At 46.9% G+C, this 13500-nt stretch overlaps 1 pseudogene; it reads left to right on the forward strand.

Moving 5' to 3' along the window:
* Positions 1 to 11585: 11585 nt before the first annotated feature.
* Positions 11586 to 13500, forward strand: part of LOC137521724 (histone-arginine methyltransferase CARM1-like) — a 58911-nt pseudogene continuing 56996 nt past the window's right edge.

Below are 13500 nucleotides of genomic sequence, written 5' to 3' on the forward strand. Positions count from 1 at the left end.
TCGCGATGAGGGCACCATCAGCGACTTGATCCCCTACGCCTACTTCCTGGAGCGTGCCGTGCGTAGAGTGGTGGATACAGCTGTGGAGGAGCGTGAACAAGAAGAGTTAGGGCAGCAGGATTCATTGGAGCCATTTACACACGAACCCAATGTTTCCACAACACCGGCGGCAGCACAGAGGGGGGAGGAGGAGGAAGAAGAGGAGTCGTGTGGGGAAGGAGAGGAGTCAGACTCTGATGATGGTGATGATGAGGAAGGTGTTTCTGTGGAGGAGGAAGAGGCGGCGGAAGGAGAACAACCGCGGCAGCCATCACAGGGGGCTTCTGCTGCTCCACGTTCCCGTGGTATTGTTCGTGGCTGGGGGGAGGAAGAGGAGTTGCGTCCCGTCACTGAGGAAGAGCAAGAGGAGATGGAGAGTACCTCTGCATCCAGCTTTGTGCAGATGTCCTCTTTCATGTTGTCCAGCCTGTTGAGGGACCCCCGTATCAAAAAACTCAAGACGAATGACCTGTACTGGGTGGCCACGCTACTAGACCCTCGGTACAGGCACAAAGTGGCGGACCTCTTACCAACTCAACAAAAGGCGGAAAGGATGCAGCACTTGCAGAACAAGCTGTCGATGATGCTTTACAATGCGTTTAAGGGTGATGTGGCTGCACAACGCAATCAAGGTACCACTGGCAGTAACCCTCCTCCTCCCAAGTCCACGCAGGCAAGAACAGGACGCTCCAGCGATCTCAGGGTGATGTCGGACATGCGGACGTTCTTTACTCCAACTCCTCGCCATAGTCCTTCTGGATCCACCCTCCACCAACGCCTGGACCGGCAGGTAGCCGACTACCTGGCCTTGAGTGTGGATGTAGACTCTGCGAAAAGCGACGATGAACCCTTGGACTACTGGTTGCGCAGGCTTGACCTGTGGCCAGAGCTGTCCCAATTTGCCATACAACTCCTCTCTTGCCCTGCCGCAAGCGTCCTGTCAGAAAGGACCTTCAGTGCAGCTGGAGGCATAGTTACTGAGAAGAGAAGTCGCCTAAGTCACGACAGTGTTCAGTACCTGACCTTTATCAAAATTAATGAGGAATGGATCACGGAGGGCTACTGCACGACCGAAGACTAAGTCAGTCCACTCCCCACACACAGCATCTCTGCCTGCAGGCCGCTTGACTGCCTTCTCCGCCACTACCAACAGGTTCCAGGACTCTAGGCGGATTCCTGAATTTTTAAGGCCGCTGCTAGCAGCGGCCGCTACACTAACTTTTCTGGTGCGTGTACATGTGCCCATCCCCCTTCGTGATCATTACCTTGCCGCGGTGAAGGGGCTTGCGCATCACAATGAAGCAATGACCGCCGGCTATTTGAGTGTCTCGGGTGGGGGTGGCACACAAAAGATATTAAGGTCGTTGCTTCATTGTGGTCAGACCAAATTTGATCAGCTGGAAAGTCACTGTTCTGTCATTCAGCTACATCAGCCGGGCAAGCATATGGGCTGAAAAGCCACCATCACCTGCACTTTCGTCACAGTGCGCACCAGTCCAGCACGGCCGTCACTACACAAACGGCTGTTTGCAGTCACTGCATACCTTTCACTGCATCTGTGACTGCACATTATACCTGGCAGTCAGTGCATAACTTGCACTTGAATGGATACACTTTCAAACAATTTAAAAATACAACCATCTAAACTTTCAAACAATTTAAAAATACAACCATCTAAACTTTCAAACAATTTAAAAATACAACCATCTATCATTTTCAAAAAATTTAAAAAAAGGGCAAAAAAACTTGCGCTCCGTAAAACATTCTTGGCAAATGCTTTCGACTTGGTTTGTCTTCCGCTGGCTCAAGGGTCCATCTGACCACAGATGCCTGGTCGGCAAAGCACGGTCAGGGCAGCTACAGCATGGGTCTCAGCAGGCTCCCACTTCGGGCCGGAATCCAACCTTCATTCCCCGCAGTGACAATGGCAGACTTGCCCTCCATAACGGATTCCCGTTAAAGGATTTAAAGTTAGTTCATTTCAATTAGGGCCGCAAAAGGTCCTCCTGAGTCCTGTATTGTTATTTTTGGTCACTACCTCGGGGCGGGCGTGCATGCCTGCCTGCTTCCCTCCTTGCCTGGATTTGTGGTGGTAGACGTTGATCAGGCTCCAACTCCGGAACGCAATACAAGAGGGAGCTCGTCCTCAGAATCAGCTGGGGGCAGTGTCCGGCGCCATGTATCGCCAGCTATGGCCAGACAGCAAACATGCCCTTCAACGTCAGCTGCTGATGCCACCGTAGCGCCATCAGCCCAGGGGGGCTCAGCGGTTTGGAAATTTTTTCACGTGTGTGTCTCAGATTGGAGCAAAGCCATCTGTTGTCTCTGCCAGCAAAAATTGAGCCGTGGAAAGGCCAACTGTCACGTAGGGACAAGTGCTTTACGAAGGCACCTGGAGAGAAGGCACAAACAGCTATGGCAAGAACACCTGAGGAAAAGAAGCACCCCTCAAAAGACAAGCAGCGGAGAACAACCGTGGCAGCCGTCACAGGGGGCTTCTGCTGCTCCACGTTCCCATGGTATTGTTCGTGGCTGGGGGGAGGAAGAATGGATACACTTTTAAACAATTTAAAAATACAACCATCTAAACTTTCAAACAATTTAAAAATACAACCATCTAAACTTTCAAACAATTTAAAAATACAACCATCTAAACTTTCAAACAATTTAAAAATACAACCATCTATCATTTTCAAAAAATTAAAAAAAAGGGCAAAAAAACTTGCCCTCCGTAAAACATTCTTGGCAAATGCTTTCGACTTGGTTTGTCTTCCGCTGGCTCAAGGGTCCATCTGACCACAGATGCCTGGTCTGCAAAGCACGGTCAGGGCAGCTACAGCATGGGTCTCAGCAGGCTCCCACTTCGGGCCGCAATCCAACCTTCATTCCCTGCGGTGACAATGGCAGACTTGCCCTCCATAACGGATTCCCGTTAAAGGATTTAAAGTTAATTCATTTCAAATACACAGCAGGGCCTCGAAAGTCCGCCTCCTGTATTGTTATTTTTGGTCACTACCTCGGGGCGGGCGTGCATGCCTACCTGCTGCCCTCCTTGGATGTGTAGTGGTAGCCGTTTCTCAGGCTCCACACCGGATTCCATCCCTCATTTCCCGGCCATTACCCGGGGTCACAAATGACAGACTTGCCCGCCTCCATATGATTCTCGTGAAAGGAATGTGGTGTCATCTTTGCCCGCCATAACTGGTTCTCGTTAAAGGATTTAAAGTACATTCATTTCATATACACAGCAGGGCCTCGAAAGTCCGCCTCCTGTATTGTTATTTTTTGTCACTACCTCGGGGCGGGCGTGCATGCCTACCTGCTGCCCTCCTTGGATGTGTGGTGGTAGCCGTTTCTCAGGCTCCACACCGGATTCCATCCCTCATTCCCCGGCCATTACCCGGGGTCACAAATGACAGACTTGCCCGCCTCCATATGATTCTCGTGAAAGGAATGTGGTGTCATCTTTGCCCGCCATAACTGGTTCTCGTTAAAGGATTTAAAGTACATTCATTTCAAATACACAGCAGGGCCTCGAAAGTCCTCCTCCTGTATTGTTATTATTGGTTACTACCTCGGGGCGGGCGGGCGTGCATGCCTGCCCGCTGCCCTCCTTGGATGTGTAGTGGTAGCCGTTGCTCAGGCTCCACACCGGATTCAAACCTCTCATTCCCCGGCCATTACCCGGGGTCACAATTGCAGACTTGCCCGCCTCCACAGGATTCTCATTGTAGCGGTACTGAACAAGTACACAGCAAGTAGAAAATGTCAATTAAAAACAAAACGTAAGCTTTTTAACAATGCCATGGAAAGTTGAGAAGGAAGTCACACATTACCTGACATCACTGAGTGAGGAAGAGCAATCACGCCATGTTGCGCAGTAGTCCAGCATGACCGTCACTACACAAACAGCTGTTTGCGGTGCGTTACACAGTGAGTTTGGTGTGTCAGTGTGAAGCAGTACTCTAATTACACTCCCTGTTTGATGTATACACATGCAAGATGTTTGAAAGCACGTTAGGCCTGCAATTTAGCATTCAATGTGATTTCTGCCCTTAAAACGCTGCTTTGCGTCACATCCAGATTTTTCACCGGGACTTTTGGCATGTATCCCACTCCGCCATGCCCCCCTCCAGGTGTTAGACCCCTTGAAACATCTTTTCCATCACTTTTGTGGCCAGCATAATTTTTTCTATTATTCAAAGTTCGCCTCCCCATTGAAGTCTATTGCGGTTCGCGAATTTTTCCGCGAACCGAACCTTCTGCGGAAGTTCGCGAACCCGGTTCGCGAACCGAAAATCGGAGGTTCGCGACATCTCTAATGTTATGTTACCTTTATGCAAATGTACGCAGTTTGGAGATGGACAAAATGAATTGCAGTAGTTGATTATTTTTGATTGCTCCAATTCCAAGCTACACAAAACTGTAAAAAAAAATTGCCATAAAATTAGCATTAACTCAAATTCATTAACATGCCATTGGCACATACTTCTGACTGCACAACTGAAGATAGCACTGCTCAACACCTGGGGGTTGTGTGCAGTAAATCCACCTGAAGTAATCCTGAGAAGTTAATCTCTGGCAGGGCCCACAAGTGTTCCTGGTGTCTTTGACAGCACCAATCTTCCACGTTTCTCTCAAGTCAGAGCTATTCACCAAATTATCTGAACTAGGTTATTTACTTAGGAAAAAGGAGATGGTGGACTCAATTTACTGTTTCCTTAATGAAGTGCTTTAAAAAAAAAAGAAGAAAACCCTAAAAACTCCCCATGAGGTAATGGACTAGTCCAAATCCTGTCATATCTGTCAAAGTTCTACAGGCTAATACAAGTGACAGTAATGTAGGTGAAAATACATTTATAGTACATTTTATTCTGGATCAAATGTACATTTTATACATTTATTATTTATTTATTTATTGTATTTATAAAGCACCAACATATTATGCAGCGCTGGACATTAGTTTAGGTTACAGACAATATTTAGGGGTGACATACAGCAAAATGACAATACATGAATGCAAGAAAGACCAGATCATGCAGCACAGTATGAGTACAAGGTAATGTTTAGTCAGTCACTGGATGGAGCATGGAGATTAGGCAAGTTAGGTTCACTCAGATGCATAGCATGGGTTCACAGTAATGGAGGTGCATGATCAGGTAGGACACAAAAGGAGGAGGACCCTGCCCAATGGCTTACAATCTAGAGGGAGAGGTACGGACCAGGGGCATTTCTAGGGTCCTTGGAGATCGGGGGCAACTGTGGACACCAGGTGGGGAGGTGGGCGTGGCCATGAGGTGAGTGGGCGTGGCCATGGGTGGGGCCAAATGTACATGAACTTAGCAGCGGTGTAAGCTACAGATAACGGGCCTGCCCATCGAAATATTGGATGGAGCCCCCTGTCCTTTATTTAGATAATTTACAATCAGTATAGGCATAGATCAAAGATGTATACGCACATACAATTTTGATTGGTCAATCACTGACCACCAATTTTACCACCCTCGTGCAGTAAGTGGGCCAACAGACAATGAATTTTATAAACAGAGCTAAAATTGGCTAATCAAAATTGTATGTGTGTACCAAGCTTTACAGCTGATACTGTACATACTGAAAGTAGCAGGGATCAGCATACAATACAGCTGGTTTACAATCAGTAAAGGCACAGAGTAACACCTTACACTGTACACACTGGAGGTAGATCAGCACACAGTGCAGGCACTAGAGAACAGCGTATACTGTACATGCTGTAGGCAGCAGAATTCAGCACACTGCAGCTAGCGTGCCAAAAATATGAGGATCACGTTGTGCGGCACGCTTATCGCGCGGCACCGAAAAATGGGTGGGCCATGGACCAGAATGTAGGTGTGGTAACGGGTGAAGACAAATTTACATGAACCTAGCAATGGTGGGACATTAGATTAGGACAGTGGTGGCGAACCTTTTGGAGGCCGAGTGCCCAAACTGCAACCCAAAAGTCACTTATCTATCGCAAAGTGGCAACAGCAATTTAAACTAAATACTGTACAAACGTTTTAACTCATACAGGAACATTATGGAAAATCCAAGTTGAAAAAAAAACTGTGAAGATAAACATTTTCATCCATCCTACTCCTGAAAAATGTATTCAATTTTTTAAAACCTCCCAGTTTTATTTTGTGTTTTAAAAAGCTAAAAAAGTAGGTTTAATGCTATTGTCTCATATGATAAGGATTCAGCTTTTCCCATAGTCTTGCAGTTAGCAATCATGTGACCCCCAACAAGACAAATTCAGCAATCATGAGGCCCCCGACAAGACAAATTCAGCAATCGTGAGGCCCCCGACATGACAAATTCAGCAATCGTGAGGCCCCCGACATGACAAATTCAGCAATCGTGAGGCCCCCGACATGACAAATTCAGCAATCGTGACGCCCCCGACATGACAAATTCAGCAATCGTGACGCCCCCGACATGACATATTCAGCAATCGTGACACCCCCGACATGACAAATTCAGCAATCATGAGGCCCCCAACAAACCATGAGGCCCCTAACAAGACAAATTCAGCAATCATGAGGCCTCCAACTAATCATGAGGCCCCCAACAAGACAAATTCAGCAATCTTGAGGCCCCCAACAAATCATAAGGCCCCCAACAAGACAAATTCAGCAGTCATGAGGCACATAAATGGACAGCATTTCACATAAATAGGCAAAATGCCCCCTTAATATGGTAGCCCCCCAAGTTAGGTAGTGAGTGACAGGGACCCCCAGGTTAGCTAGTGAGTGACAGGCGCCTCCAGTTAGGTAGTGAGTGACAGGGACCCCAGTTAGTGAGTGACAGGGACCCCCGATAGTGACAGGGACCCCTGATAGATAGTGACAGGGACCCCAGTTAGTGAGTGACAGGGACCCCAGTTAGATAGTGACAGGGATCCCAGTTAGATAGTGACAGGGACCCCAGTTATCTAGTGAGTGACAGGGACCCCCAATAGTGAGTGACAGGGACCCCAGTTAGTGAGTGACAGGGACCCCTGTTAGCTAGTGAGTGACAGGGACCCCTGATAGTGAGTGACAGGGACCCCCGTTAGATAGTGACAGGGACCTGAGTTAGTGAGTGACAGGGACCCCAGTTAGTGAGTGACAGGGACCCCAGTTAGTGAGTGACAGGGACCCCAGTTAGTGAGTGACAGGGACCCCCGATAGTGAGTGACAGGGACCCCCAATAGATAGTGAGTGACAGGGACCCCCGTTAGCTAGTGAGTGACAGGGACCCCCAATAGATAGTGAGTGACAGGGACCCCCGTTAGATAGTGACAGGGACCCCAGTTAGTGAGTGACAGGGACCCCAGTTAGTGAGTGACAGGGACCCCAGTTAGTAAGTGACAGGGACCTCAGTTAGTGAGTGACAGGGACCCCCGTTAGCTAGTGAGTGACAGGGACACCCGATAGTGAGTGACAGGGACCCCTGTTAGCTAGTGAGTGACAGGGACCCCCGATAGTGACAGGGACCCCCGTTAGCTAGTGAGTGACAGGGACCCCCGATAACTAGTGAGTGACAGGGACCCCCGATAGCTAGCGAGTGACAGGGACCCCCGTTAGGTAGTGAGTGACAGGCGCACCCTTACCTCGCAGCCAGCAGACCTCGATCAGCACCGCGGGCGACCTGACCAGATAGAGCAGGCGCCGGACGCACCACGCTGTATATGCGGAAGGGATGTCACTTCCGCATATCAGCGGTGTACGCTAGGTCCTAGCGCCTGCTGCGTCTGGTCAGCCGGGGGGGGGGGGGGGGTTAGGCAGCGGCGGACAGGAGGGGACAGCGGCGGCCAGGAGGGGACAGCGGGCAGTGCCGGGCACCCCTGGGGAGGAGATCCGTGGCACCCCAGGACAGATTGGGGGCACGTGCCCCCCCAAAATAGGGCTAGCGACGCTCCTGGTAAGGACACAAAAGGTAGGGGACCAGCTGTGGGTTTATAGCACTTGTGAGGGGTAGTAGGCCAGAGTGAAAAGGTGAGTTTTGAGGGCTTTCTTGAAGATGTTGAAGGAGGGGGCTGCCCTAATGGGTGGAGGTAGGGAGTTCCATAGTGTTGGAGCAGCTCTTGAGATGTCCTGGAGGCGTGCATGGGACTGGGTGATGTGGGGGGCGGTTAGGCGAGGTTCATTGGAAGAGCGGAGTGAGCGGCTAGGTGTGTACCTCTGAGTAAGATCGGAAATGTAGGTTGGACAGGTTTTGTGGACAGATTTGTAGGTCAGAAACACTCATAAGCACACTCATGCATTTTAAATTTTACATTTTTAACCATAGTGGTTCTTTAAAGGCCTAGTTTGGCCTCCCTTTTTAATGCTCATGATGATAGGTTTATAAAAAGTTTTGTATATGGTACATCTGAACTTTTATATTTTTAAAGCACCTGGCTGGCAGGATCAAGCAGTACTTATTCCTTTTGAGACAACGCTGCATTTTTTTTATATAGCCCATTCTTGCAGCTGTTTATACTCTTGCTCCAAAAAGCCAGGAACCTTCCTATGACGCAGATGCGCTTTGCAGTGTGTTACGTTATAGCATGGCCACACTCAACACGTGGTAGCCCGGACTCCGAGATGTGACACAGACTCTCTTCCCAAGCCACTAGGAGGAAATGGCATCAGCTAGACTTCTTTCATGGTCAGGTGATGTCAAAACAACACACCTGTGCTGGCATTAACTACTTCACTCAAAGCATTCAGTGTGTAGCTGATTCTACATAAGCTGAGACCACAGTCAGAGAGGACTGTTTGTAAGTGTGCATGTTGTGTGTGGGTTGTGTATGAGGTGTATAGGTTGGGACTTGTATATTGACCAAATAGGTAGTGGGAGGCATCAGGCTGGGTTTTCTGCAGCAGGGGTTGTTGGCTCCTACTGTTTTTAGCATGCAGCACAGCAACATTGCAGATTACAGAAAACTCTCAACCTCACCATGTATCAGTTTTGTAAGTACAAAAATGTAATGTAACTTATTAAACAAGTCACAATAGACAGAAAAATCCTGAAACTGAACTTTAAATGGAACTGATTGACCAAGAACTCTTTCGTTCATTGTTAAGCTCTGTCTTTTGTTTTATTCTTTTCCATTATGTTATCTTATTATAATATAATAGTTAAGTCTGCACGCATCCATCTTAGCTGTCTTAAAGTGGAATATAAAATCACAAACACTGGTCCACATGACAGCCCAGGGGCCCCAGGTCTCTCTCACTCACTGGGGCCCCCAAACCACCATGCGACACCTAGAGGGAAGTGCGGGCAAGCCCTGGACCTTTCACCTCCAGGGAACTCACCCCACCACCTCTAAACTGAATGCCAACTGCAACAAACACAATTGCTAACTTCCAGCCAGAGCAATATCCTGCCTCTATCTGGCCAGCAGACGCCAGTCAGCCAATCAGGTGCACTGTCATACACCCTTTGCCTGCTGTACCATACCTAGCAGGAATTACATAGATTAGCATTCAGGTGGGAGGCTTCGGTTGGACGCAATCGTGAATTGCGTTGTTTACAGGGATGCCCCGTGTAGGCACATCTCCCACACGGTCCCCTCCCTAACCACTCACCTGTCAACCGCATCCTAGAAGCTGCAAAAAATAAATTTAAAATCACAAACACTGGTCCACATGACAGCCCAGGGGCCCCAGGTCTCTCTCACTCACTGGGGCCCCCAAACCACCATGCGACACCTAGAGGGAAGTGCGGGCAAGCCCTGGACCTCTCACCTCCAGGGAACTCACCCCACCACCTCTAAACTGAATGCCAACTGCAACAAACACAATTGCTAACTTCCAGCCAGAGCAATATCCTGCCTCTATCTGGCCAGCCGACGCCAGTCAGCCAATCAGGTGCACTTAAAGTGGAATATAACCCAGCATTTCATCTTTGCACTAAAACATTATTTACAGCATATTATATGCAACCAGCATTTTTTTTTATTAGACCAGCATTGGAAGGGTTACACACAGAGCTTGAAAGTTGAGTGCAGTGAAATGCTGCCGCATCTGAACTTCAGATAATGTTATATTGTGTTTACTTAAATGTATCAAGTGAGGAATGTGACACATTCTCTGACTGCGGAGAAGCTGCTGGAGACAGAGAGACACTGAAAGCTTGTCTGGCTGCAAAACAGCAATGAATAAAACCAGTTATTAATAAAAAGAAAAGTCAGCTCACAAAGCAAAAAACTGTACTTTTGGAAACCTATAACTTCTAAATGAATAATAATAGTTATGAACAAATGCAAATATGATAACCGTATGGCATAAAGAAAGTAGGTAAACATGTTTTTATTGAATATTATGTCAGGGTTTTAAACCGCTTTAATGGAAGAACTGATTTGATAAGTGATGTGCTATTCCCATAACTGGACACAAGATGGCACTCTTTACATTTATTTCATACTGTGAACTGCATGTAAGATAAATTCATAATCTATTAGGCGATCTAGTATAACCATAACACAATACTGTACATGCTATAATTACAATAACTCTGAGTTTATACCTGGGATGAATGAATGAAACAAATAGTAGGAGGAGGTAGTCAGAGGAGAATGTGACGTTTTTCTGGCTGCTGGTCCCCATCCCACGCTGATAGGCTGAGCTGCTGCTAAACTGTTGCTTCCAGACGCTTTGTCCCAGTTCCAATCCCTGCTGATGGGCTTAACTATTGTTGGAGGTCAGTAAGAGCTGCAAGGGTACTGGTTTATGCGACCAGGGGTCCCCCTCCCGAATACACACAACTGTGATCAGATGATCGGAGCTGCAGAGACACAGAGAGGTGTCGGAAGGCTGTGTTGCAAAGAGGCTGTGTTAAGACTTATACCCTCCAAAAGATTTTTGTGTCGACAAACGACCATTTGCGCGATACCATGTGACATCATTTAGCAAAAGTTCATTACACGATGTTCGATGATGGGCGATTACCCGCAGCAATCATTTGCTTTGAACAACCGTCATAACGGATCCTTTTGTGTATGGTCACTGAGGGTAGGAACACACTAGGCAGAAACACTAGTGTTGCAGAAAATGCAGCAAAAACGCAAAAATGCAAGCCAATAGACCGCATGAAAAACGGATATGCTTGCGTTCTGCAATGTTCATTTTTAAAAACTGGTCTTGCTGCGTTTTTTTCCAAAACGCATATAAAACGCACATAAAGAAAGTCAATGGTGATGCAGAGGTATTGCGTTTTAGTGCATTTTTATGCGTTTTGCATGCTTTTTTAAAAAAAAAACAAGTTTGACGTATTTCTGCTTTCTGTTGACTTCCTAGTGATTTGCATAAAACACATAAAAAAAACACGCAAAACACATATGAAATGTATATATGCGGACTGCAAATGCATTAAAACAAATACAAAACGCAAGAAAAACACATTTCCTTAACAAAAACGCAAACGCACAGGAAAACGCACTGAAAGTGCACATGCTGCAAAACACTACTAAAACGCTACCTTTCCTGCACTGCCTAGTGTGTTCCTACCCTCAGATACCCATTGACCCCCATGCTAATTACCGCCGAGTGGAAGTACAGATGAAAAGGGAAGACAGAACAGGCAAGTGGGCAGACCTAGAAATCCAGAGATCAGATAACACAGCTGATTGGAGGTGCAGAGACACTGGTTGTGTTACAGGAAACACAGAAGAGCAGGATAAGGAGTATCTGAGTGCCAGATTGGAATTACAGAGCATATGTGCAGACAGAACAGACAAGCAGCAATACAGCATCAGGAGCAGGCAAGTGAGCAGATCTAGGAAATCCAGAGATCAGATGACACTGTGGAGCACCCTCTTGCAACCTGCTTACTGTTTACAGTATTCAATTATTCCCTGTCAATATTACTGTCAATGCCATTGTCATTGCATTTTCACTCTAACATTGGGACATTTTCGACTACTTTCAGTGCCACTGCAGAGTGACTATATGTCCCAGCTTCTCCCAGCTTGTCCAAGCCTAATATGTAATAGAAAAGTAAGCTCTGACTCAAAGGACTTCCAAGGCGACAACAACAATCTATGTTTACTCACCTGGGGCTTCTTCCAGCCCCTAGCAGCTGTTTCAGTCCCTGCCTGCAGCCCTGGGCCTCCTCGGTATTCCACTGGCCGCCCGTAATGATTGGTGACCCACCGACAAATCAGCTCTTCTGCACCTGTGCGGGCACTCATGACCGCGCTTCCACGTCATCTGGCACATACTGCACCTGTGAGTAAATCCACGCAGACACAGGGAGAACATACAACCTCTGTGCAGATAATGCCCTGGCTGGGATATGAACTGGGGATCCAGCCCTGCAAGGCAAGAGTGGTAATCACTACGCCACCATGCTGCCCAGTTGCAACGTATTCTTAAACACTGGCCACCCCACTGCATACCCTGCACCGTGTGCGAGGGATGGAAGCTGCAATCTTTACTAACACTAGGGGCGTAGCAATAGGGGTTGCAGAGGTTGCGACCGCATCAGGGCCCTTGGGCTAGAGGAGCCCCGAAGGAACCTCCCTCAACTACAGCGTTAGCTTCCTATTGGTCCTGTGATCATAATAATCACTTCAATAAATACTTTGAATAGTGGTAATCATTAACAAACTGCTCCCCATTCCCTTCTTGCACCTCAGACACTGTAGTTGCCATTGGCAGGTTTTGGTGCGCCGTATCAATTGTTATGTATAGAGTGCTTGGGGGGCCCCAATGTAACACTTTGGGGCCCACAGCTCCTTAGGTATGCCACTGACTAACACGGTGTGCAAGAATTGTGGGAGACATATCATTCATAAAGATGTAAATGGATGTGAAGTCATGGTATTTACTGCCTCCAGGGGCCATATGCAATTAACTTTTTCTCCTGGTTTTTATCCTAGGAGATAATTTTTCAACGTCTCTTTAGAATAACTTTTCAGCATTTTGCAATTAAAAAAAGTACCAAAAAGTAGGTAACCAAGTACTATCAAAATTATTTTGCATATTTTCTTGCTTGCTGGTGGTTTAAAAGGCATTTTGTTGACCGTTTTGAAAATATCACCAAAGAGAAAACTCAGGAGAAAAAGTTAATTGCATAGGAGCCCAGATGTTGATACTTTTGATTTGTACACCGATCTAACACTGTTGCACGTCTAACCAACTTTACAATAAAGACTAAATTACAAAGGAAAAAAGTATGTGGACTAGTAATGCTAGAATATAATCTATGTTACTACATTTATAAATAAGGCTATAGAGCAACCATAAATAAGTGTATGGCTAACATAACACTTATCACTGCTAGCCTACAGACTAACAAATAGTACCGCAGATCTAGCAGCACAAACTTTGTTAGCCGAGGTCGGAATGGGTTACCATATTCAGCTACTCATACTTTTCTTAGTAATTAGCCCTAGATAGACAGACTAGCATTTCTTTTCATTCTTGAAAATGAAATATCTGCAGATTCACAAGAAGGCCACTAGGTGCTGCT

The sequence above is a fragment of the Hyperolius riggenbachi genome, chromosome 1, assembly GCF_040937935.1.
Source record: "Hyperolius riggenbachi isolate aHypRig1 chromosome 1, aHypRig1.pri, whole genome shotgun sequence".
Taxonomy (NCBI): Eukaryota; Metazoa; Chordata; class Amphibia; order Anura; family Hyperoliidae; genus Hyperolius; species Hyperolius riggenbachi.